Raw genomic sequence first — 27430 nt, forward strand, 5'->3', positions numbered from 1 at the left:
AGCACGTCTTGCTTGGTCTTTGGCTGGGGCCACCCCAAGAAGAGCATGACCTGAGCTCAAAAGCTCTAAAGCTGAAGGAGTTAATAGCTGAAGGCCACATGTCCTTTCTCAAAGAATCATCTGAATATCCAAAGGGTGCATTTCTATATTTTCGACAATAGGTACTAGCACTAGAAGGATGGTAGAAAAAGTTAGGTTTGTTTGGTATGCTGCATATTTCTTAAATACCTCGCTGCTATTGTAAGAATTCCCTAACTTAAGTTCACATAAAAATTTCAGAGATTATAGTTTTTAAGGGAAGGCCCTGGAAATTTGTCACTGCCATCACTGTTCTTAATTCATAGGTTCTAATTCATGGGAAACATTGATTTAAACCCTTATAAAACAGCTAGTAGAAAATTTTACTGTCCTTCGTTCTGATATTATTGGTACTGTAATGAATTAATGAAGCTTGCCTAAGACTCTAGTTTAGGCAACAGCACGTGATGGTGTCTTCAACAAAAAACAGTCTCAGAGCCCTTTGGAAAAGACTGCACTAGGTTCTCTGAACTATGGATATCTCAAAGAACAGAGTCTTTTTCATTGCAAAGTAATATTCCATTGTATATGTATGCATTTATAGTATATGTATATATGTGTGTGTGTATACACACTCATACACATATAGATATATACATACATATATATCTCACATCTTTATCCATTCATCTATGGATGCACACCTAGGTTGGTAATATATCTTGACTATTGTAAATAATGCTGCAGTGAACATAAGGGTACATATATCTTTTCAAGTTAGTGTTTTTATTTTTTATTTAGTAAATGCCCAGAGTGAAATTGCTGGGTCTTATGGTAATTATAGTTTTGAATTTTTTGAGGATCCTCCATACTGTTTTCCATATTGGCTGCACCAATTTGCAGTCCCACCAACAGGGCAGGAGCGTTCCCTTTTCTCCACATCCTGGCCAACACTTACTATTTGTTGATTTTTTGATAATAGTCATTCTGACAGGTGTGAGGTGATAACTCAAATTGTGATTTTGAGTTGTATTTTTCTGTTGGTGAGTGATGTTGAGTATGTCTCTTGGCCATCTGTATGTCCTTTTTAGAGAAGTGTCTATTCAGGTCCTATGCCCATTTTTTAATTGGATTTTTTTTTTTTTGATGTTGACTTGTATGAGTACTGTGTTATTTTGGATATTAACCCCTTATTGGATATATCATTTGCAAATATCTTCTCCCATTCAGTAGATTGTCTCCATTTTGTTGATAGTTTCTCTCTGTTTGCAGAAGCTTATTAGTTTGAGGTAGTCCCATTTGCATAGAGACAGAAAACAAGCTGATGGTTGCCAGAGGGTAGGAGATGAGGGAAATAGTAGAAAAGATGCAAGGGAATAAGAGGTACAAACTTCCAGTTATAAAATAAATAAGCCACGAGGACGTAGTGTATATACCACAAGGAATGTAGTCAATAATATCATAACTGTGTACGATGACAGATGGTTACTGGATTTATTGTGGTGATCACACCACTAGGTATATAAATGTCAAATCACTGTGTTTTACACCTTAAACTCTCATAACAATATATGCCTACTATCCTTTACTAAAAAATTAAAAAACAAACAAACAAACAAAAAAACAGAGTCTTGGGTCCAATCTTCTAAGATAACATTGCTTAGGAAACTTTCAGACTGTACAAGGGGACCACGTCAGGATTCCCAAGACTCTTAAAAGCAGACATGCTGTATCAAAGCTAACTGCTTATTTCCAAGGCCTAGTGAAATAAGAATTAATTACGGTAGACATAATAAACTATTGAGGAAAATATTAATGTGGCAATTTATTCAGAATATTTTGGGTATTATTTTAATGTTCTGTTTTTTGTAGATAGATGAGAGCACCCTTTCTTTTTCTTCTGAAGCTATTTCAATTCTTCAGTTTGATACACTCTGCTTTTGGGATCTGATTCTCACTGATACCTAAGAATGGAGAAACAAGTTATTTTACTGAATCTCCTTACTCTCATAGCAATCTAACTTTTTTTTATCAAAAAGAATATTTCCTCCTTTTATCGAAGGTATAATTGGACAAATCAATTGAGCACCAAGGTCATATTCAAAGTGTCACATCTGAGAATAATTTTTATTTAATCCCGTATCAGCAAGGATTGACTTTATATGTGGAGACCAGCTCATGAATGACACTAACTGTTGACTTGAGCTGTGAAGAATAATGACCGTTTCCTTAGAGACCAGAATACCTGGAAACACTGCACAGATCTAAGAATCCTCAGTTGTCCCTTTTCGTACAAAGCCCAGATGCCCTCTTGGAGAAGAGGTGTGGGATGGATGGATCTGGCACACTAGAAGGTTTACCTAAATATCTGAGCATTATTAGATTTTTTCTTTTTTTTAGGAGGGAGGGCTAACCTGCAGGGGGATGTTTGGAAATGTGTAAGGGTGGTTAAGGTCATCATCATGCTGTGCTACTGGCATTTTGTAGAAGAAGGAGGTAGGGATGAAGAGGGGCGTGGGGATGCTAAATGTCTGCAGAGCTCTCGGAAGAACTGTTCCACTCAGCATACCACTTGAGTTTTCATGAGAAGTACAGAAGGGAGTTGTCTAAATTATACTATCCATTTGGGTTTAGAGGGGTGGCTTAACAGTTTTTGATTTGATTATATGTTTTTTTTTTGTTTTTTGTTTTTTTCTCCATACAACCTACTGGGAATCTTGAGTAAGATAAGATTAGTTGAAGTCAAATAAAGAATTACTTTTGCTTCCCATATCCGATTTCTAATGTGATTGGTCCTGTTAACAGCTATACTTAAAAGTGTAGTTAAGCCACCTGTACAGTAATTGTAGCCATATTTTTTTAAAGCTAGAAGTATAGATTCCTGGAAGGAGCAAAATTTATTCTCTTATTGAGTTCATATAGGATATGTTTTTGTCCAGGGTGTATAAATCCTCAGAAGATCATATTAGTCACACTAAAAAGCTAAAGCTTTGACCCACTGTTGTGTGACTCAATTCATACCATATTTTGAGTGTTTTAACAAGCCTCCAGTGCTTATGTAACCCACATGTAATAACTTAAAAGTGCTCTTGGAACTATTTCTGACAGCTCCTATGAAAACAGTTTAATTGGGGTGGCCAACAGCTTTTAACTGTCACAGGGGATGTTTTGATATGGGAGGTGGGTGGGAACAAAAACAAGAAACTCACTAAAGAAAAGTGTTCTCTTGCACCACCCCCCACCTGTGTTTTTCTTTCTGATGATGTTTCCAGAAAGCAGTTCTTTTCAGACAAATGTAACGTTTCCAGAAGGCAAATCGTGCCTTTTTCTGTAAGCGAAAGCAGAAGCAGGAGAAAACAGTTTGCAGGAGAAAGTGGCAATGAAGAGCAAAATGAGGTCTAAGAGTAAAGAAGAGCTAAAAAACAAGCTTAAAAGAAGAGAGAGAGAGAGAGAGAGAGAGAGAGAGAGAGAGAGAGAGAGAGAGATAAATGAAGTGGTAACAAAAATGGGTATTTCTGAGTCATAATCCAACAAGAATGATCAATAATGACCTTGTGGTGCAAACGAGAAGACAAGGAATCTTTCTCTGGTATAAGAGAAGGATTGGTGGTTACGGTATGTGTTATGTGCTAGAAGCTCAGCACTAGCCAGGTCACTGGGAAACAGGAGGAAACAGGCTCGTGCTAGTCTTGGCCACAAACAGTAGCCTCTGTGAGAGAAGCTTAGAGAGTCAATCACAAATCCAAGAGAGCAGTAGTGCATACTGGCTAAAACATAACATGCAGAGCCAAATCGCCTCAGTTTAAATGTATTAGTTATTGTCACATAGCAATTACTCCAAAGCTTAGTGCTTAAAACAACATTTCTCCTCTCACATATTCTGAGAGTCAGGAATCAGGTGCTGCTTAGCCCTGGCTTCTGGTTTAGGGTCTCTCACAAGACTCCCACCAAGATGTTGGCCAGGGCTTCAGTCATCTCAAGGTCCCACAGACAGGGTCTTTTCCAGGCTCACTCACGTGGTCCTTGGCAGGCTGCAGGTCCTCACTGGCTATTGGCTGGAGTTACCAGTCCCCTGCCACTGAGATGGACCTCTCCCTAGGACAGCTCACAACATGGTGGCTGGCTTCCATGAGAGTGAACAAGCGAGAAGGGGTGAGAAAGGGCACAGCCTAGTTTCAAAAGTGGCATCTCATTATTTTTGCTGTATTTCTTTTGTTAGAATCAAATCACAAGGGTCATCCCACACTTAGGGGAGGGCATGACCCAAGGACGTGAATATCAGGAGATTATCTCAAAGGCTGCTTTATGGTACTCCAACCTACCGAGGCTCAGTTTCCTTCAGTCTAAAATGAGGATAAATAATAGCATTTACAACATGCAACAATGCAATATTAAAATCGTTTAAGGATGAGCTTTCTTCTGCTTAAATCAAGCATAACATATCTAAAAGGTCTTTGTTTTCTAATTCTTTTGAATAAGCAATTTGGTGAAAATTGTGGACATTTAAATAAACAATTCAGTGAAGGAAAATGGCCCAATTACATTGTGAAGAGGGAAGGTCTTTATAATCTCATTCACTCCTGGAGCATGTGTTCTGTAATCCTTGGATTAAGTAGAATGGAAGTATGCTGAAAAAGCAATAACGGGGATTTCACTGCCTGAAGTTTAGGTTTATATTGAGTTAAAATTGAAACCATTTGGAAATATTTAAAAAGTCATATATCTGTAGTCAGCAAATTAGTTAACACTATCTTAGAATACTACAAGTATTCATTTTTTTTAAATTAAAATTTATTGGGGTGACAATGGACAATGGTGGGTAAAATCACATAGGTTTCAATTGTATAATTCTGTAATACATCAGCTATGTATCATATTGTGTGTTCACCACCCAGAGTCAGTTCTCCTTCCATCACCATATATTTGATCCCCTTTACCCTCATTTACCCCCTTCCTCCTTACCCTCTGGTAGCCACTAAACTATTGTCTGTGTCTATAAGTTTTTGTTTCTTTATTTGTTTGTCTTGTTCTTTTGTTGCTTTCAGTTTTATATCGCACATATCAGTGAAGTCATATGGGTCTCAACTTTTTCGGTCTGACTTATATATTTCACTTAGCATAGTAATTTCAAGATCCATGTGTGTTGTCATAAATGGCACTATTTCATCCTATGGCAGAGTTGTATTCCATTGTGTATATATACCATATCTTCTTTGTCCAATCATCTATCAAAAGACACTTTGGTTGTTTCCATGTCTTGGCCACTGCAAATATACGAGTGCACTCAGAGCTCAGCTGGGAAAAATGCCGACTATTCGGATGGCTTAAAAATTGGAATTCAATATATTGGAGCATTTAGGAATAAAAATAAATAAAGGACATGTCTCATATTTGTGTGTTTGATCAGTAACTAGGAATTATTACTAAGCACAGGTTACAGGAAGTCACCAAGAGGAATATGAAGTTTAGGGAATTGTTCTCTCAAATTCTCTATCTAGTGGAGAGTTTTGTGAAAGCTGAATTTTTTTTTTTTTTCTTTCTAGTTGAGATCTTTTATGAAAGGCCTGATTTGACATAGTGGCTTTTATCAAGTTTCCCTCCTGATTTCTGAAAATCTACAGGGAATACACCCTTGTTCCATAAACCTGTCCCAAGAGACAAGATATCATGGTCGTTAAGGTGACTGGCCCTACGGCAAAGGTCACTGCCAGTATTTGTACCTTGACCCTGCCACTTACCAGCTGTTTGATCTTGGTCAAGTTACTTAGCATCTCTCTACCTTAGTTTCTCTACCTATAAAGCAGGAATAATAATGCTACTTCTATCATATGACTATTGTGAAAATGAAATGAGATAATCTGTGAAAAACTTAGAACCTTTTAGTTCAAATGTGTCTGGTTCAATAAACCTGAGTGTATTATTAGTAGCTGGTTGTTGCTCACTTTTTTCCAGAAAATGACAATTTTAGGCCTTTCTGTTCATTGCCATCTTATAAGCATTTCATCTGGTTGCTGTTTTCATCAGTTTTAATTATGTCCCAAGAGAACCATGACCCTGACCCTTATTTGCCCAAAGCACAGCTGTGGCATTTTATAAAACTTTACTGAAGCATACACAAGAGGATGACACAATTCAGAAAAGGGAAACCTGAGCTGAAGCATTAGGCGCCATTTCTCCTTCAGTCTATTGGTCATGCCCTTCCAAAGGGGCTCTTTGGCAGGCTGTCTCTGTGCTTTCCTCTGCCTTGCCTCCACGGTCCAGGGAGAGACTCATTGTACCCCGATATGAGGTCTGTCAATTAAGTTCACGAACTCATCCTAGAAAAAGTGCTACATGCCTCACTGCTGAATATCACTATGGTCACCTTCGAAGTACTCCCCTTGGGAAGCTATGCACTGACACCAGCACCTAGTCCACCCTTCAAAGCAATTTTGGAACTCTTTTTCTGGAATGGCCATCAGGGCTGTCATCGTATGAGTATATGTGGTCAGTTGTTGACGGAAATGTCGTCATATGGTCCATGACTGTATGCTGTAGTGGAGGGAAAGAAGCTTACAGTGAGAGATGGGGAAAGCTGGAGGGACAGAGGTGGGTAAGTCTGCAGGTAGGGGGGACTTGGGCCTCATTCAGTGCTAGTGCCTCAGCATATTGGGAGAGGTAAGATGACACCTTTGCAAGAAGAATGACTGCCTGCACACCTAAAGTGGTGGGATCTCCGGTTAGCAAAGACTTCATTCTTTAATCCTGGCACAGAAGTGCCAGTCATCATAAGTCAAATACCAGTGGGCATCTCTGCAGTAATCAGTGTGGACCAAAGTCTACATGGGACCTTCCTGGAGGTATTGCTCTGGGTGAGACTTGTCGACATTTTCAGAGCCTGGGGCCCTGGTAAATTTTGCTTTTTTTTTCTGGATTGGTTAGTTTAAGGTGTCAACATTCTCTCAAAAGTGGTGAGAGGTTTTTCTGGAAGGATGGGTAGGATTTTAAAAATCCTTTTGAAAGACACCTTCATAATTTTATCTGATTCCTTGCTCCACTAGTAGGATGTATATAGTCCCTATTTTTGCAGAAGGCAAACTGTAAACACAAGCAGACAAGCAAATCCCTTTCTCTTCCACGTGGTCCATTTCCAGACTGCTTTTAGAAACTGACTTACCTAAATCAAGCCCTAGCTTCCCTGACTCCATTTCTTTCAAGCGTAACCATGAATGGGCTCAAAGAAGGTATATGAAAAGGTCAGAATCTATCTTCTTTGCCACATCTCATTAGAAAATTTCTGTCACTAGGTACGTGCCCTTACATTATAGGCACAGTAGTTTCATAAGAGTTGATTTGTGAAGGAAAGTGAGAAATAGGAAGAAATATAAATTGAGAGATAAACAAAATTACATCAAGCATATATAAACATTAGGTTTCTCGCAACTATTTCATTAACATGCCTCTTGGCTTTATTCAAGTTGCTTTTTCTTTATTTTACAGCTGAAGATAACTTTCTTTCCTTTGTTCCTTTCCTTAGCTCTTTTCTACTTCATTTATTCATTCATTAATTGAATAGGCATTGGGTGCCTGCAATCATCTTACGAGTTTTCATTAGGTCTTTAGTTCTTCATAGCATCCCTGTGATGTAAGGCAGTCGGTAGATACAACGCTGCACCAGAGAGGAGGGAATGACTAGTTATTCTACTGTCAGCAAACTCGAGGGCCCATCCCATGTATTTCAGTGATTGCCCTGCTCTCAAGTCTGTTCTGCTCAATTTGCACAGGGAGCTATATTGGAACTACTTTATTGGCAATAAAAAATTAGAGAGCAGGAGGGAGTAGGGAAAGTATCATTGTAGTTTACCAGCAGAGTTTCATCTATCTCTGGTATTTAGAATGAATGGAGAACAAATCTTAGTTACTAGGGATCGAGAAACATTTCTTGAATGGTTCAATGGAGCCATTACAGATATCCCTTTCAGAATATTTAGATTTCAGAATATTAACGTAGAGAAATTTTTTTGAGTGCCTACTGTTGCTAGGCATACCTCTTTTTTCCCCCTTATAATGTTACGATGTATCTTATAATTTATTATCTTCTTTTATACAATAAGATTACTGACCTTGGGCATGTTGTTCGAGATCACACAACCAGTAAGTGAAGGACAAGGGATTCAAACCCACAACATTTTCTATTTCCAAGTTTCTATTTTAATAATTGGCCAAATTAAAAACAATTAACTAGCTACAATTTTAGCTCAAGGAGGAATAATTTTATATTCTATGCCAATTTCACTTTAGGCATTCATAGATTGGCACTTTAACTCTTCTTTCTTGCACACAGACATTTTCTCTTAATAAAGATATTTGCATGAAAATGAGCTCATTTCTTAGTGGATTATCTGTTCACATTTTCTGTATTCCTTACCTGAAAGTACAAGTCTCTATGTGTGAAAGATGACAAAAGAATTAATGATCAAAACCCAGAGGAGAAAGCTGGAGCTAAGAGTCCCTGGAAACCAAAATGTGTTGAGTCAAAAGGAATGGAATTAAAATTAGTGAGGCTGTTTTACTGACAAACACAATGTCTGGGCATGTGCCTGTAGGGACAGGCATGGTAAAAGCAGTGACATTTTAAAAGTTAGCCTCCGACACTTATTTTGGGAAACCCTGCCTTACGGTATATCAAACACACTTAAATGTATGCACATGTCACATTAAATGTAATTTCTGTGCACAGAATGTAAATGCTTTTTATAGTTTTGTTTTTGAAATTATTTCAGCTCTGATTTTTAAAGAATCATTGTGCTTCCTAGAGAATTATTTTGAAATGAGAGAATCTAATCTACAAATTTCTGTCCAGGATAATTAAATTGTTAATGTTAAATTTAATGGTCATTGAAATAAACATAACATTTCTTTTATAGACATTAAATTATTTTCTTTTGTGTTTGGAGCCAATAACTTTTGTTGTTCAAACTAGAGTAGTGCTTTTTTAAAAAGCAGCTTTATTGAGATACTCACCTACCATACAATTCACCCATTAAAATATATTCAGTGGGTTTTAGTACATTCACAAATATATGATACCATCACAGCGATCGGTTTTAAAACATTTTTTTATCATCTCAAAAAGAAACGCCATGCACTTTAGCGGTTACCCTCTCTACTCATTTCCCTTCACTTCCTCTCCAGCCCTAGGCAATCACTAATCTACTTTTTACCTCTCTAGAATTTCCAATTCTGGGTATTTCATATGAATGGCATAATGTAACATGTAGTCTTTTGTGACTGGCTTCTTTCATTTAGCATAATGTGTCTAAGGTCCATTCATGTTGTACCAGGTATCAGTAGTTCATTTATGTGTTATGGTTGAATAACACAGCCATTATATGGATATATCACATTTTGCTTATCTGTTCACCAGTTGATGGACGTGTGGGTCATTTCCACCTTTTGCCTGTTGTGAACAGTGTTGCTTAAACATTTATGTACAACTATTTGAATACTTGTTTTCAATTCTTTTGTGTATGTACAAGGAGCAGAATTGCTGGATCATATGTTTAAATGTTGAAAAACTGCTATAACGGACACCATTTTACATTCTCACCAGCAGTGTATGAAGGTTCTGATTTCTCCACATCCTTATCATTCGTTATTATCTGGCTTTTGAGTCGAACCTCCTAGAAGTAAGTGGTATCTCATTGTGATTTTAATAACAGTTTTCTGATGACTAATGGTGTTGAACATCTTTTAATACATTTATTGGCCATTTTTATATCTTCTTTGGAGAAATGTCTACTCAAAATGTTTGCTCATTTTAAAAATTAGGTTATTTTGTCTTATTGTTGAGTTGTAAAAGTTCTTTTTTTTTTTCACTCTCTCAGTGGTATCCTTTGAAGCACAAACATTTCTGATTTTGGTGAAGTTAAATTCATCTATTTTTCCTTTTGTTGCTTGTGCTTTTGATGTCCTATCCAAGAATCTTTTGCCAAATCCAAGGTCATAGGACTTACCCTTTGGTTTCTTCTAAGAGTTTCATAGTTTTAGCTCTTACAATTGTGTCTTTGATACATTTTTGAGTTAATTTTTGTGTGTGGTGTAGGGAAAGGTTCCAGCTTCAATCTTTTGCATATGGCTATTCAGTAATTCGAGCACCATCTGTTGATAGAATTTCCATTAAATGGAGTTGGCACCTTTATTGAAAATCAGTTGGCCATAGAAACATGATTTTATTTGTTGACTCTCAGTTCTATTCCTGTTCATCTCTATGTCTGTCCTTTTGCCTGTTCCACACAGTCTTTATTACCATTGCCTTGTATTAAGTTTTGGAATCAGGAGGTGTAAGGCCTCCTATGTAGTTCTTTTTCTTTTAAGATTGTTTTGTCTGTTCTTGGTCCCATGTAATTCCATATGAATTTTAGAATCCGTCTGTCAATTTTCTGGAAGCCAGTTGAGATCTCATTGTCACTGTGTTGAATCTGTAGATAGATTTGGGTAGTATTGCCAATTTAAGAGTATTAAATCTTCCAATCCATGATCATGGATTTTTGCCCATTTGTTTAGATCATCTGTAATTTCTTTCAGCAATGTTTTTCAGACTTCAAAGTATACGTTTTGCACTTATTTTGTTAAATTTATTTCCTAAGTATTGTATTATTTTTGATGCTTTGGTGAATGGAATTATTTTCTTATTTTTACTTTCAGGTTGTTCATTACTAGTGTATAGAAATACAATTGATTTTTTGTATAGTGACCTTGTACGTACAACCTTGTTGAATTCATTTTTTTAGTTCTTACAGATTTTTAGTGGATTCCTTTGGATATTCTATATACAGTACCATGCCATCTGAGAATAGAAAGTTTTACTTCTTCTCTCCAATCTGTTTGTGTTTTATTTATTTATTTATTTAGCCTAATTGCCCTGGCTTGAACCTCCAGTATAATGTTGAATAGAAGTGGTATAAGAGATCATTTTTATGCGTTTCCTGATCTTAGGGGAAAGGCATCTAGTATTTGTCATTGTGCATGATATTAGTTCCACTTTCTTCATAAATATCCTTTATCAAATTGAGGAAATTCTCTTGTATTCCTTGTTAGCCAGGTGTCTTTGTCATGAAAGGTTTTGGACTATGTCCCGTTTATTTATTTATTTTTATTTATTTAATGAAATACATATGTAATTTTTGTTTTTCATTCCAGTTGACATGATGTATTATTACATCAATTTACTTTCAGATGTTAAACCAACCTGGCGTTCCTGGAGTAAATCCCACTTGGTCATTCATGGTGTATAACTGTTTTATATGTTACTGGATTCATTTTAGTATTTTGTTTTGTTTGCATTCATATTAGTCTGTAGGGTTTTCTTTCTTGTAATGTCTTTGTTTGGTTTTGTTAGCAGTAATACAAGGTAATGAATTAGGAAGTGTTCCCTCTTCTTCCAATTTTTGGAAGAGTTTGTGAAGAATTGATATTAATTCCTTAAATGTTTTGTATAATTCATCAACAAAGTCATCTGGGTCTTGGCTTTCCTTTATGGATATTTTTTTGGTTAATGATTTATTCTTTTCAGTCATTATAGAGCTATTCAGATTTTCTATTTCTTCTTGAATCACCAGTAGTTTGTATCTTTCTAAGAATTTGTCTGTTTCTTCTAAGATATTTAATTTATTGGTATATAGTTAATTATAGTGTTACTTTATTATGCTTTTTATTTCTTTAATGTCCTCTCTTTCATTTCTGATTCTAGTGATTTGAGTTTCTCTCCTTATTTCTTGGTTGATTTATCATCCCCTAAGTTTTGGTATGTTGTGTCTTCATTTTCATTCATTTTAAAATATCTTCTGTTTTCTCTTTTGATTTCTTCATTGATCCACTGGTTATTTAGCAGTGTGTTATTTAGTTTCCACATATTTGTAGTTTTCACAACTTTTTTTCTGTTACTGATTTCTGCTTTCATTCCATCTTGATTGGAGAACACATTTTGTATTATTTCAACTCTTTTACATATTTTGAGATTTGTTCTATGTGTTAGCATATGATCTGTCCTGGAGACTCTTCCATACGCACTTAAGAAGAATGTACACTTTGTTGTTGTTGGTTGGAGTTTATTATATATATTTCTGTTAAGTCTACTTGATTTATATTGTTTTTCTAGTGTTCTGGCAATCTTCTGCATAGTTTTATCCATTATCGAAAGTTGAGTACTGAAGTCTCCAACTATTATTATTGAATTGTGTCTTTTTCATTTGATGTCTTTCATTTCATAAATCTTTTATGATCTCATTTTTCTAAGGCCCTGAGATACCACAAGTTAAGATCACTGTGCCTGTAGTGTCCAAAGGGAAAACAGTACAAACTAGAAGAACTCCACTGAAAAGGACTGAATATCTTGACAGATATAAACTTACTTTGTGAAGATTATTTGCTACTGAAAGCTCTGGATTTCTAGTGATCTAATTTCTAGTGGTCAGATAGGGACCCCAGAATTCTGGTTTCAAGAAGAGAAAGAGAATGGTTTTTTTTAGCTTACTAAAAGCTGAAAACAAGAAGAAATTCAATTTGTGAACTGGGATGTAAAAGGAGAGACTGATTTCTTGCTTAGGTATTTCTGTGGAAGCAAAAAAAAAAAAAAAAAAATAATAATAATAATAATAATACGAGACCAGGGAACAATTACAGAACAATGCAATTTATTGTTAGTAAAAATAAAATAAAATAAAATACTAGATAATTCCCTCAAAAACCTTATTTGCTTCCATTAAACCCACATACTTTCTAGTTACTATTGCTGTGCTTAGATTCTCAAGAGATACAATAAGGAAAGCATTCCTGGTCGAATGCACTCTTTATTCCTAAAAAGGGCTTCTCTCCTGAAAATTTTTGCACTTTTCTTCCCACATGAGCTAGTGATAGATACCTCCTTTATGATCATCCCTTAAAATTACCATAAGAGCCAGGTCTGGGCATCCAGATTAGTTCTCTTTCTCTGAGGTAGTATTCTGGTTCCCTTTGCTAACTATAGTCAGAGGTATCCTGAAACAAAAGGTTTATCAACAGAGAACATAAAATGCAGGATGTGATGTCATATCACTGTGACCCTTCATTCTATCTACAAAGCGTCCCACCTGCTTGGACTGACGACAAGAGTGAGTTCAAGGCATCGTTTCATGGTGGCCTTACTGTGTGCCCTTAACATGGCATTGTGTCTCGATACATGATGATACAACCCAATTTGAAGTGGGGGTGCTGCTGAGGATTCTTTTGTTACTAACTCTGGCAAAGGGTCTTGTGGAAAAATACTGTATCTTATGAACTTGTTTGTAATATATTAAAGTTTATTAATATAACTAGAACCAATGAGTAATACTGCTTAACAGACTTTTTCTTAGTAATAAACAATTTTTAAGCTAATAAAAAAAAGAGTCTAGTAAGAGTAGAATATATGACAATTAACATTGATTAGAAGTTAGTGTGAGGTAAAGACCTAGGTAATGAGGCCCTATTTGGGATGGGCTAGTCAGAGGAGGACAGTGCATGGAAGTATCCAGCCCACCAGTAGGCATTAAGAGGGATTTGAGTACTGAGTGGTCAAAGAGACGGAGCATAGAGTACACGATGTTTGGAGGGGGTCAAAGAAGACTTTTGCTTTTTCATTAATTCTGCCCTGTTGACATCAAACTGGGTATCACCAATATCTGGATCTTAAGACATAAAAAAGTCAAAATGGTGTTAGCTAACTAATTTTTAAATAACCCCATTTATAATTTTGGGACACTTCCTCAAATTGCATCAACCCATGACAGCAAGTAATGATGGACATTTATCACTTTTAATGATCTAAATGTGCACGCCCTGTACTTCTGTTACTGTTCCCCAGGGTTACCCAGAATAAGTCCTGCAGAACGCAGAGATTCTGGATCACTCACTTTGAGTTGCTTGTAGGACTTCCTGCTTTGAGAAATAAGCCTTTAGAAACTTAGCAGTCTTTGTAGACACATTTACTGCCCCGAAAGAAGCAATAACTCTAGAGGGAGTATCGTTTTGGGGACTCTAATTGCATGCAGAGTGACCAGAGAGGTGATACTGATCATGAGGGGAAGAATAATACCCAAAGCTCTGCTCCTAAAGCCCAAAGCTCTGCTAGAATAAGTTATCCTACATCGGGAGGCCTCAGGTAATGAAAGACCAGGCCTCTGGGAATTTCCTCCAGAGTCCTAACCTACTTTAAGATCAAGGAGTTGAAGAGTATCACAGGAAGTATATGCGTATGTGGAAATGTGGTAGTAGTAGTAGTAGTAGTGTGTTTTGGAAGGAAGAAGTAAGGAGGCCAATTCCAGATCTTGTGTGACTTTAAAGCTTGGGCCTTCTTATTGAGCAAATTAGAGCCAAATCCTCAATCTCAAAATTTCAACTGCCCTTAGAGTTACTTGGGACTGTGCTTAGAACATCATGAGTAAGACACAGGAAATTCTCAACCACTGCACCTGCTCATGCTTCACTCCTGTTTTCCCATATCCCAGATCTGAGGGATTATTTTAAGGCTAGATTAAGGTCTAGAGCAAATTTAGGCATGCAATTCCTTCCATCTTGCACTCCCAGGCTTCTTTCCCCTCATTATTCTTCTTAGGTCTCTCTTGATTTTATTCTTTTAGGGGCAATGAAGACAGAACTAATTCCTCTGTCTTGACTTATAATCTCTTTGTTTCTCTCTGTCAAGATCAAATGGAGGGAAAGAACTTTGGTCTACTTTAAAAATCATTCACTCTCCCCATCTCAGCCCTCTCTTTGCTCCTAACCCTCTCCCACAATGATGATGATATTGAATCCTGGAGGATCTCGTTTCAGCACTGATCCAAGTGAAGGTCTTGCTCTCCTTAGACTTCCCTGACTGAGCTCAGGAGAGGCCTGTACAAGGTCATAGCTCTACTGCCATAGACACTGAGAGGACAAAGTTGTTTCAAAAATAAAACAACAATTTTGGGGTGATATATTTTTCTCATTTTATGATTTCAGCGAACCATAGTATCCTTATACTTTATAGATGAGAACATTGAGCCTCAGCCAGGTTAAGAGACTTGCCTGAGGTCTCAAAATGCTACAACTCAGGCTTCTGGACTGGGCTAGTTTTCCTTCCATTACACCATGGCTACTCCTTAACAGTTTATTATTTTGTTTTTGTTTTTTAATGTTGTAGCCAACGGAATTTCCCCACCATAATGTATGAAGTTAGTCTGATTCGGATTAGAAGAACGAAATCTTGGGACCATTTACCAATGGAAAAAGAAGAGGGAGAGAGGAAGAAAAAAAATGTAGATTAAGTATTATATATCAAAGACTATTTACAATAAAGAGCCAATAGATACCACATGGTTGTTTTATTAAATATAGATTCAATATAATGATCTACAGAGACTAACCGAAAGGAAAGTGTTATTTGTAGTTAGGTTAGAAAAGAGCTTGCACACAGATAGGGGCGACTGTGTATTCAGTTTCTTGTGATCTTGTTTTGTCAAATACAACACCTAAATGAACAACTTCTGGTAAATGCCTTGCAAGGAGCAGAGTATAACAAATGATGATGATGATGATAAAAAATATTTTCTACTAAGATGAGTTTGGGAACACTGCATATGCATATTTTACCTCTCCTCTCCTACAACCTCCTTCACCCTGAATTGCCATCCAGAGGGGCAGAACCAATATGTATTCCCACTAATTGTATGAATGTGTACCACTTTTTTTACTCTCCTGCCAATACTGGGTACTATCAAACCCTTTATAAAAATTTTCCACTCCAATATGGTAAAATAAAATTTGAATTTGTGGTTTTCTGATTACTAATGAGGTTGAATCTGTTTTTTGATAATAGTAATAATAGCGAAGACTTACTGAGTGCATATACCTCGGCAATTATTTGCTAATTTTTTAAAATGGATTCTTTGCTTCACTCCTGAAAGTATCCCTGTGAGGTATTAATAGAATATCTGACCATCTTTACTTTGTAGGTGAAAAGGCATAGAGAGATCAAGGTCACACAGCTAGGAAGTGATAGTCTAGACTTGAATCTAGATAGTCTGAGTCTAGAGTCTCATGCTTTTAATAATGAGTTATGCTACCTTTTTCATGTGTCTGTTGTCCATTTGGATTTCCTCTTATGTGAATGATCTATTTTTCATATCCTTTGTCCTTTGCTTTATTTACATAGCCACTTTATGATGAAATGTTGTTACCTAAATCATAGTGAAACTTCTTGATTGTGTTTCCAGTGCCTTGGACTTGTAGCAGATCAAAAGCGCAGCTTGTAGGAGATCAACAGGAAATGGTTTTAACAACTTTTATAATTTCTCAGGCTTATAAAATTATCACATAGCAAAAGATTAGGAACTAGTTTGTTTTGTTTTGATAATGGAAAAATTTCTGGGTCTTCATTCTTAATGCTCCAAAATAGTACTTTAGAATGTTTATTATGTTTTATTATATTTAAAAAATGAATATTTAGTGGTTAGACCTACTTAAGACATTCTTAAATTAAGCACTTAAAAAACCCACTCTCAGTTTTATTTGTTTTCAAGGAGATATAGTTGCCAAGAATATTTTAATCTGTGAGACTATTGCACAATTTTAATTGGCAAAAAACATTTGTACCAGCCAAGTTAAAATTTCCTCAGACAGGCTTCCAAGCAAAATTGTCCATCTGAGATGTTGACTTCCTTTTTCTCTGTTGAAATAGTGAAGGTCACAGGTTCTAGTCAATATATTTTACAAAAATGAATACTACAGAACAACTTCTGCCCTCTCTTTATTTTTTTTTGATTCATTTGTTCATTGGTTAACAGAGTTTTTGCCTTTCATTTAATTTCATTATTTGGTTGTTTTATTTCTTTTTCTTTTTAAAGGAATACAGAAAAGTTTTCTACTTGACTTCAGTAACATAAACCAGCCAGAACACACACACACACACACACACACACACACACACACACACACACCCTTGTGTTTGAAACCAAGTGAGTATTTCAAATGTTGTTCTCAGTTGTTTGTCTAGAATTATGTGACAATTGGAACTATGCTATAAAGTCAGAAAGTAGGATGAAACCATTGCTGAAATAGTGGCTAACTATGGATGTTTCTTTGGCAATGCTTAGTTCACACCATTACTCTGATGTTTACAGAGTAACCCCCATGAATACTGGTGAAAGATCATGAAAGATTTGCTTGGCTGATGTCAGCAGCCCTGGACTTTGGCCCAAACAGATGCTGGGCCTTACAGGTATAGCCCCCTGGGCTCAGGCTGCCTGTTCCCTCTTGTCTATTTCAGCTTAGGATCTTCTCACCCTGTGTTTTTCTCTTTGCTCTCTCAAAATCATCTCATCCATTGCTCATTTTCTATCTTTTAATGTAGGTTCTATGGAAACATGAGGGGAAAGGTTGAAGAGAGGTCAGGGGAGAGTAAGCCTATAAGCCACTGAGGCAGTTGCTGTTGTTCCCTTTTCTGCCCTTGACTTCTCTCAGCCCCAGGGCCAGCCTCAGATTGTTAGACTATTTCCCATCATCTGCCAAAATCTACCCCTATCTCTATTCTGCTCCCTACCAAGAGACTATGCCCTCTATGGTCTTATGAAATGCGTCAAGATTCTTCTGAACACAAGGCAAATTTTATTACGTAACCCTGCCCTTTTCACCTATGTCATCTTCATCTTTTTTACTGGAGTTGAAGCAGAAGAATGAGAAAAATAAATAAAACTAGGTATGTAGTAAGCAATCTTTGAAGTCTCATTTTTATTCATTTATATATTTTTTTCAGCTTCATTTAGGTATAGTTGACAAAACTGTAAGATATTTAAAGTGTACATTGTGTTGATTTGATATATGTATGCATTGTGAAAGTCACATTTTTATCTTTAAGTCACATTTTATCTTTAACTATAAATAGTAAAGCTGTGGGGGGGAAAACCACGAAAATTGTTCCATGCTTGCTTTAAGGCCCAGAGAATAGGGTAAATGCTGAGAGATTACTGTGTTTCTCAGTTGGCCAATGAAAAGCCCTAGACAGAAGCAAAGATGTGGTACTAAAAGCAGAGATAGCTTGGCCAATTCTTGAGGCTTTCAGGAGACAGGAAGGAGGTGACAGGGCACTGGCCAGGCTGGTGGTCTTATTTATCATCCCTCCCAGGAACCCCTGACTCCAGTTCCCAGGATCCCTGTCAAGTGATATTCTGCTGGAGCCCCTCCCCAGGCCATGAGACCTGCCTCAGAAGCTTGGATCTGAGAGTGGTAGGGAGTGAGCTGTAAACCACAGCTGAGTTGACTGTTCATACGTTTCTTTTTTTTTTTTCTTTAAATTTGAAGGCTTTCAGGTGTGCAGTCTTCAGTTTACCACTGTCCCCACCACTCCTAAATACACAACAGATTCAGTTATTTATGTTGACTTCCCAATCTTGAAGACATTTGTGACCTTAACTACAATTCCACATCTCGAAATGGAGTGTGAGGAGATGTGTACTTACTTCTTCCCAGGGCTTATGTAGGGTGAGGTCTTTTGTGAAAAGGGGGAAAAGGATGCTCGGATGCCCTAGAAGTGTTTTGTTTGGTTTCTTTTGTTTTTAATTTTTTTCAAAACTTGACTTCTAAAGCTAACCCCATAAACTGCATTCTCTCATCGTCTACCTTCTTTCACATAAAAGCCCCTGTTTTGCTCTGTACTGAGTGTCCATGCTGAAATGCTGAATGCAGGTCCTTACAAGGATTTTATATGTTCATGTAGATAGTTATTGTTCTTTTGAAAAATCAATAACAACAAAACAGGGTAAAACAAATTCTGACACACTAACATACCCCTAACCTTTGTGATTTGTTTTCTGCAGCAAAAATAGCTTAACTGTAAAGAAATTCGTTTGTTGAAAGTTGTAGTTTTAAATTTAATGTATTCACATGTTAGTAAATTAAATGACTATTTGTTATTAGGATTTCAAATACATACCTTTTTTTTCTTAATATATTGCCCGTATTTTTTTTATATATGTACAATGAAACAGAGAAGTATTACTCTAAGGAATTTCAGACCTTAATTTTATTCTTATTGTTACTGACAGTGTAATCTGTTTTCTTTTTGCTGCTGGCTTTTATTGGTAGTTTGTGTAGATAGTGTGACTATCTGGCTAAAAGAAAAAAAAAGAGAGAACATAGAAGAGTCTAAGAAGAGTTTTCTTTTTTCTTGGTAATTTCTCTGCAGAATCTACCAAGCAGTGAGATATCTTAACTTCATTTCCAGGGAGAAGTGGGAGAAAGCAAGACATAAATTTAAGAAAAATGTCTGATAAAAATAAATCAGCACTAGTTTATTATGTGTAATCAAAAATAGTATGCATTTTGTTGTACCAGTGAATGATATTTTATAGAAATCAGCAAGAACTGAAAAATGGTTAAGATAGTAGTTATGTTTGTTCATTTCACCATCATAAAATAATGGAAGGAAAAAAATCAGTAAGAACTGAGACAAGTTATGAATTGTGACTTGATAGGAAAGCTTTCGTTTCTGAAATCACAAACTCAGTGTGAAAATGGTTGTTCAAATAAAAATAAAAAAAACAGTTAGCATGTGTTTAAATTCTTCAATGTCAACTGCAATTAAGTTTGGATATTTTCCCCCTTTAAACTATGATAGCTTAATCAAAACAGCAGGAACAGCAAAGCACAGGAAAAGAAACATAACCTGTGGCAGAGAACATTCTTGGAAACTGATATCTTCCCCTGGCATCCTGTGCAATTTGCAAGCAAATGTTTTAATTGGATGATAATCAATTAAACATCCATTAAGAAACTGTCGTAATATTGCATCATTAAGTAATAGCAGTTGTTGATTTTTCTTAACCCCAAGTGGGAAATGTGAAGAAGAAATTAGAGTAAAGGGATGTTTTGGAATGATGTAGTTGATGTGTAAAACCTGCTCTGAAGCTGTTATAATTTAGTCCAGATCATTTGTTGTACTTTTTGGGATCTCAGTGGTGCTCAACAGTCGGGAGAGGAAACTAAGACTAGGAGAAACCTGGGCAAGAAAAAGGGGTATTTCTTCTGGATATTGGATCTTAAACTTTGTTTGGGCTATGGATCCTTTGGAAGTTTGATGAAAATTCATTTGCATAGGCCCCAAACTACACATAAAATTAATGTTGAGGGTTAATGGATTGTCTGAAACTCATCCATGAGTCATCCAGAGTTCTGTGGACCGAGAGATAAGGGCCTTTCTATATGGCTTACCTTCAAGTTGGAGTAGTTAGCAATCTGATCCCAGAGTAAACTTTGGTCCAGTCTGGAGGAGGTAGATAGCAATAGGAGGGTTTAGGCAGTGCTGACATGCAAAGCCTTGGATGCATAGTAACAAAGTCTTCAGATCATCACATTATTCCAAACCAGACTGCAGCTGAGCGTTAGAGGGGACAGGGTTCCATCTCTTTATAAATGAGTGCTTTCAAATAGTTAACCAGGTTCACAGTCCTTACTACACAAGACAGCCTAATAGCAGACTAGAGCACTAAGTGAGAAATTAAGGCAAATCTAGCCTGGGCGAACCCAGCAGGGATTTGGATAGTATGCACTACCTGGAGGGCCCACTAGAGCTAAGGGCTTATGTGTGCCAAACACCATACCTTTAGCAGCAAACTAAATTTACAGTCATCAAGGAGATTCTTTTTGTACTTCATGCCTTGATTATCATTATCTTAGGAATTTCTGAGCTGAAAACTGTGGTTAAAGAGTATCAGAGACTTATGTTGAATATGGCTGAAAATGTGAGGAAGAGTTAAGGGAGCATGTACATTTTATTTGTGGCCATGAGCTGAAGTATATAACAGCATGGCAGTAGCCTTTACCCTTTACATAGAAGGGCACTCAGAAAGCCACCTCGTATGGAAATGGTACAGTAAGTGCTGCTGTTCTCCTGGGTGAAGGGCAGATTAGAGCTTGTTATAATAGGCTGTCTCCTAGTGGACTCTGTATCAACATAGTCCTTAAGCATGATGTTAGTTTTCCCCTTCTAAGTCGATGACTGAGGCTTGGCTTTATGGAGAACATATTTATTATTTGGTATTTTTTCCTTCCTCTTAATGGCTTGCATCGTCACACTCATCCCTCTGAGCACAGTCTGACTCAGAGTGTCATCTGGCATATCCACACCTGCCACATTTTAGCTCTGCTCTGCCGGCATAAAAGGCCAAGCAACATGCTGTTTAAACGGAGTCATGCTGACAGTTTCCATTCATTCAGATAACATCTGTTAGATTTGCATGGATTAACATTCATATGACAGAGATCTAGATTTTATTCAAATAAAGAGATAAGGACTGGTTCCTTTTAACCCTGGACAGGCCCTCAGGAAGAGTCACATCTCCTCATTGGAATGAATACGTGACTTATTTTACCAAAGGTTTTCCATCTAGCCTGGCAATAAATTCAGGCCAGGGTCCTCATACCTTTATAAAGAAAACCTAACTGGACGTACACATAATACTGCTTTCTTATTATTGGGAAATTGCACTCAAGTAATTAGAACCTCATTAAGTATCCCCTCTGCTCGCTTCACTGGAAGAATGTATATTTGACATTGCTGGGTTTGCTCAAATTCAACCACATACCTACTTCATTCTTCAAGAGGATGGACTGTAAAAGGCTGTGTAGGTTAGAATGACAGTCATCTTTCAATGATTGGTTTTGCTCAGTCACATAATGATTACATGCTCTGTGACCTGAAGGAGAGTGAGGAAGGTGGTGGGAGGAGATGGTGGGAGTCAAGATGCAGAACACAGGGCTGCCTATTGATTCAGCCTTTTGTGGGCGCTGATGGCCTTATCTCCGTGCTGGAGTATGGATGCCTTTCAGAGAGCTGCCCGTCACCGTGTATAAGGACAATTTACAGAACACCAGTCATAAAGAAGGTGGCTCTATGTTAGGTTTTTTATTTGTGTAAGCGTAGGCCAAATAGTCTTAGAGAGTAAGGAATTGCTTTTTTTTTTATTGTAAATGCTGAATCATAAATATAAGCCAGGACATAACTCTGTAGTCTAGAATTTCTTGAACTTTTTTCCCCAGGCCATCCCTAGAAAAAATTGGGAGGTAGAGTGTCCGCTGCCTTCCTGTTGTTTCCACCCCCGCCCCAGTGCCCGTTCCCACTCAGACACTCCCTGAGCCTCAGGTCTCCTTTCTTTCTTATCCCCATCAAAGCCTGTATTTTGGTAAAAACAAAATCAGAATTATATCCATATCCACATTAAGCTTAAAAAATACCTGATTGGTGACATTTGCCTTGTCTGAAACAAACAAAAAAGTGGACAAAATATATGAAACGATGACTTTCAAGACATGAGACAATGAAGGGTAGTAATCCTTGAGATATGGGAAACAAATGAGGCAAGCCTCCATAAGGCCCCAACTCACTGCATTGAGAGCACACCTGGGCTGCTATACGCCGGGAGGGGGAACCCAGGTGTAGCCTGGCACTTTCTCTAAGTCGAGAAAAATGAGGACATTTTTCCTTGTCTCTATGACTGGGGACACTGTAGATATCTAGGGGGCGGAGTTGATGGAACCGTCCTAAATAACAAAGAATTTTCTCAGCCAAGTTGTGCAAGTTCCGCTGAGGAGAAGCACTGGTAGATTCTCTCTGCCAAGAATGCTGAGGCGAGCTAGAGAATATTCAAGACTTTGTACTGTAATGACACTGGGCTGCTGAGGATAGAAAAAATTCCATAAACACAAGCAGCATACAATTAATATTTTTCAATTTAACAATCATTTAATAAAGAAAACATTATGACAGGGTAGGTATTTCAACCAGTCTCAAAGCTTCAGGGAGAATTTTGTTTGTTTAGGGTGTTATGAAAACCCATTATCCTGAAGCACCCTTTCATTAGTAACACATTCTGATCGCTTTTGAATTTTACTTTTTTTCTGGCATTGCCTTTTGAGAACAGGTGTCTTTAAATTAAGAAACATATGGTTTTAATGTGGCTCCATGAACTGAGATTGGCGTTCCTGCAGATGAAATGGCGCTTCCGGCCAAGTGCAGGCTGCCCACCTCAGAGCCTTCTAATCATTCATTACAAGTAAACATCTTGTCCTCTTGGTGATAAATGAAAGGAAGCAATTCTTCCTATTTAATGACTGTATTAATTATGAAAGCGAAAACACAATTATGCTGGGAAAACAAATCCTCCTTTTCAGAGAGTAAGATTATTTTGTCTTACAGTTTATTAACATCGAAATCACTACTTGTGTGTTAACAGGTGATACACACGTTCAACAATTTACTTTTATAAATAGCTTGCCTTTGCTGAGGAGAGGTGAAGGTAACCGTCGGCTAATCTGCGTTTCACCTCCTTCCCTTGATCCCTGCTCCTAAGGTGTATTGTAGGGAGAGGGATTGTGCCAGTGCTAAGGCACAAGGTGAACAAGACAGACAGTGCCTTGGCTCTCTTCGTTCTTTAAGTTGCCGTCGGTTCATAGTAGTAAAGTGGTTGGGGCTGGAGAGGGTACTTCAAAAGTGGGCTTCGTAAGGAAAGAATAGAGAGAAAATCATCGCTCTGGAATAGAGTGGCGGTAGGGGTCTGAGGAGGAACTCTGGCGCCCACATATGACCCTGAGCAAATCACATTACCCACTGGGCTTCAGTTCTTTCATCTGTGCAATGAATGCATTGCTCTTTGATCTTAAAGGTTTTTTTCTCAGCTTTAATTTATGAATGAAGGAGATCTGATCTTTGCCCTCAAGGGGTGGGTTTTCCATCCAAAGTGAAGTTTATGTGCTAAGTAGAGACCATACTTCACCCTTACCGGGTGATTATTTCCCTGCTACGCCCTGTTGTACAGAGCAAGATGGCAGAATGGCTGAAATCATGGAATATCCATTCTTTTCTCCTCGGCTTTCCCCTTGGGGTTAGAGCCATGGCTGTCCTAGATCCGGCAAGGGACATTTTAGAAGGCCGAAGCCTCTTCAGTTCTGATGATTGTTCCTTTGGTACAATGCATGGATAGGCTCAATGTTCTTACATATGTAATTCATCTCAACAAACTCTGACAGTCTGACTGGCCTAGCTAACATGTTTGTAGTTTTATTGAGTACATTTTCTATTCTGGTTTAGCATCGATGCCCTATAATTATTAATATAAAAGCTTTGAATATTGCTTTCAGATTTTCATCTGTAAGCATGAAGAATAATAGCATTATTTATTTGTCATGGCAGTACTTTGTACAATGCCTAAGACACTGTAAGCATTCAGTAAATGATAGCTATTATTCTTTATCTGATTACTGAAGTTTAAAAATGTTTCAATGTTTGGTAGGGTGAGCATCCTCTCATTATTTTAGTTTTCAAAAAAACGATTGGCTATTATCACTGAGTAGTCTTATAAATGACCTTTAGAATGCTTTTATCAAGACCCAGAGGACGTGCAGGGAGATAATACAATTGTTGTCTTTACAATGTAAGTTTCTTCCATTTCAGTTCCCTATTTCTGTGACACACACCACCACAACACTTAGTGGCTTAAAACAAGAACAATATTATTTCTCACAATTCTGTGACCTAACTGTGCCCAGTTGGGCAGCACTTCTGCTTCATGTAGTGTAGGCTGTGGTTGTATATCTCATCACATTCAACTGGGAGTTCTGCTGCAGCTGGACCAGAAGGTCCAAAAAGGCCTCTCTCAGGTGTTGGGAGCCTTTGTGCTCACTGTTGCCAGGATGCCTCAGGTCTTCTCTGTATTGCATTTCTCTCCAGCTCGACATCTGGGACTTCCTTCTAGCATGGCAGCATGCTTCTAATACTGCAGAGGTTGAAGCCACAGGTTATTAAAGCCTGCACTCAGGGTTGCACAATATCACTTCCACTACAGTCTGTTAGTCAAGAAAAGCCACAAGTCTAGAGGGGGAGAAGAAACAAATTTCTCCTTTTGATAGGAGGAGCAATATACATATCCAGGGAGGGGAGAATTTGATGGAATCTGATAATGGGCTGGGACCAATGTTAGTTAGCAAGATCAGCAGTCAGGAAAAAGAGCTGGACATGGAGCAAAAGAGGGAGAACACGCTGGAATTCACTGAAACCTGTATGCCTGTCACTGCAAATGACTATTATCAGCTTCAAAGAGCAAGAGCTGCTTGCTTCACTTCCACCTCCCAAATCCTTTTCTAACATCTTTTGGCCAATTCTAACGTGGAACCATAAAGAGAGGAAGAATCTGGGAACATCACTCTAGCTTAACCAAATTGAAAATAGAATGATTCAATACATTATTTAAGAACATGGTTTAATTATGTAAAGTGAAGTAAGTCAGACAGAGAAAGACAAATACCATATGATCTCACTTATATGTGGAATCTAAAGAAAATAAATGAATGAACTAATCAGAAACAGTCTCAGAGACATAGAGGAAAAACTGAGGGTTACTAGATGGGAGGGGGGATGGGGATAAGGCGAAAGGTGAGGGGATTAGAAAGCACAGTCAATAACCACAAGACGGCCACGGGGAAACGAAAGTCAATTTGGGGAATGTAATCAATAATGTTGTAAAGATTTTGTAAGGTATCCGATGTACACTTGTCTCATTAAGGAGACCACCTCAGGGATGATGTAGATGCCTGATCACTGCATTGTACACCTGAAGCTGAAGTTGAACAATAATGAATGTCAGCTATAATCTTATACATATATATATATATATATATATATATATATATATATATATGTATATATGTATATATATATATGTATATATATATATATATATATATATATATATATATATATACATATACATATATTTACAAGAAGTGGAGTATAGCGTTAGGAATAGAGACAGTGGAAATGTAATGGCTGTGTGCGATGTCAGAGGAGTAGTGGATGGGGGGAGGGATATAAATGATAAATATCTAATGATTAAATTGCTTTGTGCACCTGAAACTAATAAAAAAAGAAAAAAGAAAAAAAATCATAGTTTATCTCGCCATTTGTTCAAATCCCCTTTCATACCATTTGATGTTTTTTTAATACTTTTGGTCACCTTCATTTTATTCACATGTGTTTAATGAGGTTTGTTGTCTTTACTGCTTTACCGTATTTTTTCCCTGGTTTTTGGTAATCAATGGTAGTTATGTAGAGCTTTCTAAAACATGTTTTCATAACTGGAAAGGTTATTTAAATAATTAATTCTCATAGCTTTTCCACCAATAAAATTATATTTTCTAAACAAATGATTATGTGTAGACAATGAGAGTTTCACTTTCTTCTCCAAATTGATAACTCATATATTCTTTTAAGTCTAGGTAGGTTAGCACCATCCAGGTGGCTCTCCACTTGAAATTCCACTTTATAGGGCTCCACGTTTCAAGAATACACAGAAATAAATTTATTGAGGAGCTTATTAGTGTCACTGCTACTTGAGATTCTGTACCCGACGCTGATATAGTACAACCTGTAATCTTAAACATCGACTTTTTTGACTAATACTGTTCAGACTCCAGAGAAATGCTTCTCCCCAACTTTTGCCCAATATCCTTGAAACAAGAGCCAATGAAAAGCTTTGGGGTTTGTGCCTCTGTGAAGGTTCATGGAGTGTGCCACTGCCGACATTGGTAATGGACACTGGGAATGCAAGGAGGCTTTGGAAGATTTTAGTGCTTGGGTATACAAGACACGTTAATTGCTAGAAAAACCCTTCCTGTCACATAGCCTGGCTATAATAGGATTTTGTTTTCTTTCTTTTTTTTTTCTCAATTAAATTTTTTTTTAGGTGATAATGGTTAGTAAAGTTACATAGGTTTCAAGTGCATAATTCTGTGCATCATCTATATCTCACATTGTGTGTTCACCACCCAGAGTCAGTTCTCCTTCCATCACTATATATTGATCCCATTTACCCTCATCTACCACCTCCTCCACCCTTATCCTTTGTTTTCTTGCTTTTCTTCATGTTCTAATTCACAGTTATGGAAGTGCTTATCAATTAATGCAATGTTTGCCATGGTTAGTTACACTTGGCACCTTAGGAGTGTTTTGCAATATTAAACAATTCACGTTACTCTAAATTTTGTGTATATGTAGGTCTAGGTATAATATGTGAAAACTAATACAATTCTTTATATTACTGTATGGTTCTGATGTTACTTTAAAGATGGTTAAAATTGCAATGTACTATAAACTGACATGGTGAAAATTAATATTTGTAATATTTTCTGTAACGATAATTTATAATATGTGACCCATTATAATGTTTGAACATAATATCGAGAATTCATAAGCATTTATGAATTGAAACTTTGCTTTAATATTTTTATTAACACTTCCAGTTGTTGCTATGATAGCAAAATGAAATTTCTCCAAATTGAAATTGTCAAAAAAATTATCCCAGATCTACAGAGACTCAAGGAAGATTGTCTA

At 37.1% G+C, this 27430-nt stretch overlaps 1 long non-coding RNA gene across 1 annotated transcript in view; it reads left to right on the forward strand.

Annotated features, from left to right (window-relative positions):
- LOC141572868 (uncharacterized) overlaps window positions 1-27430 on the forward strand; it is a 698703-nt gene that overhangs the window by 8337 nt on the left and 662936 nt on the right. The window lies entirely within an intron of this gene.

This window comes from Rhinolophus sinicus, linkage group LG01 (genome assembly GCF_036562045.2).
Source record: "Rhinolophus sinicus isolate RSC01 linkage group LG01, ASM3656204v1, whole genome shotgun sequence".
In the NCBI taxonomy this organism is placed as follows: Eukaryota; Metazoa; Chordata; class Mammalia; order Chiroptera; family Rhinolophidae; genus Rhinolophus; species Rhinolophus sinicus.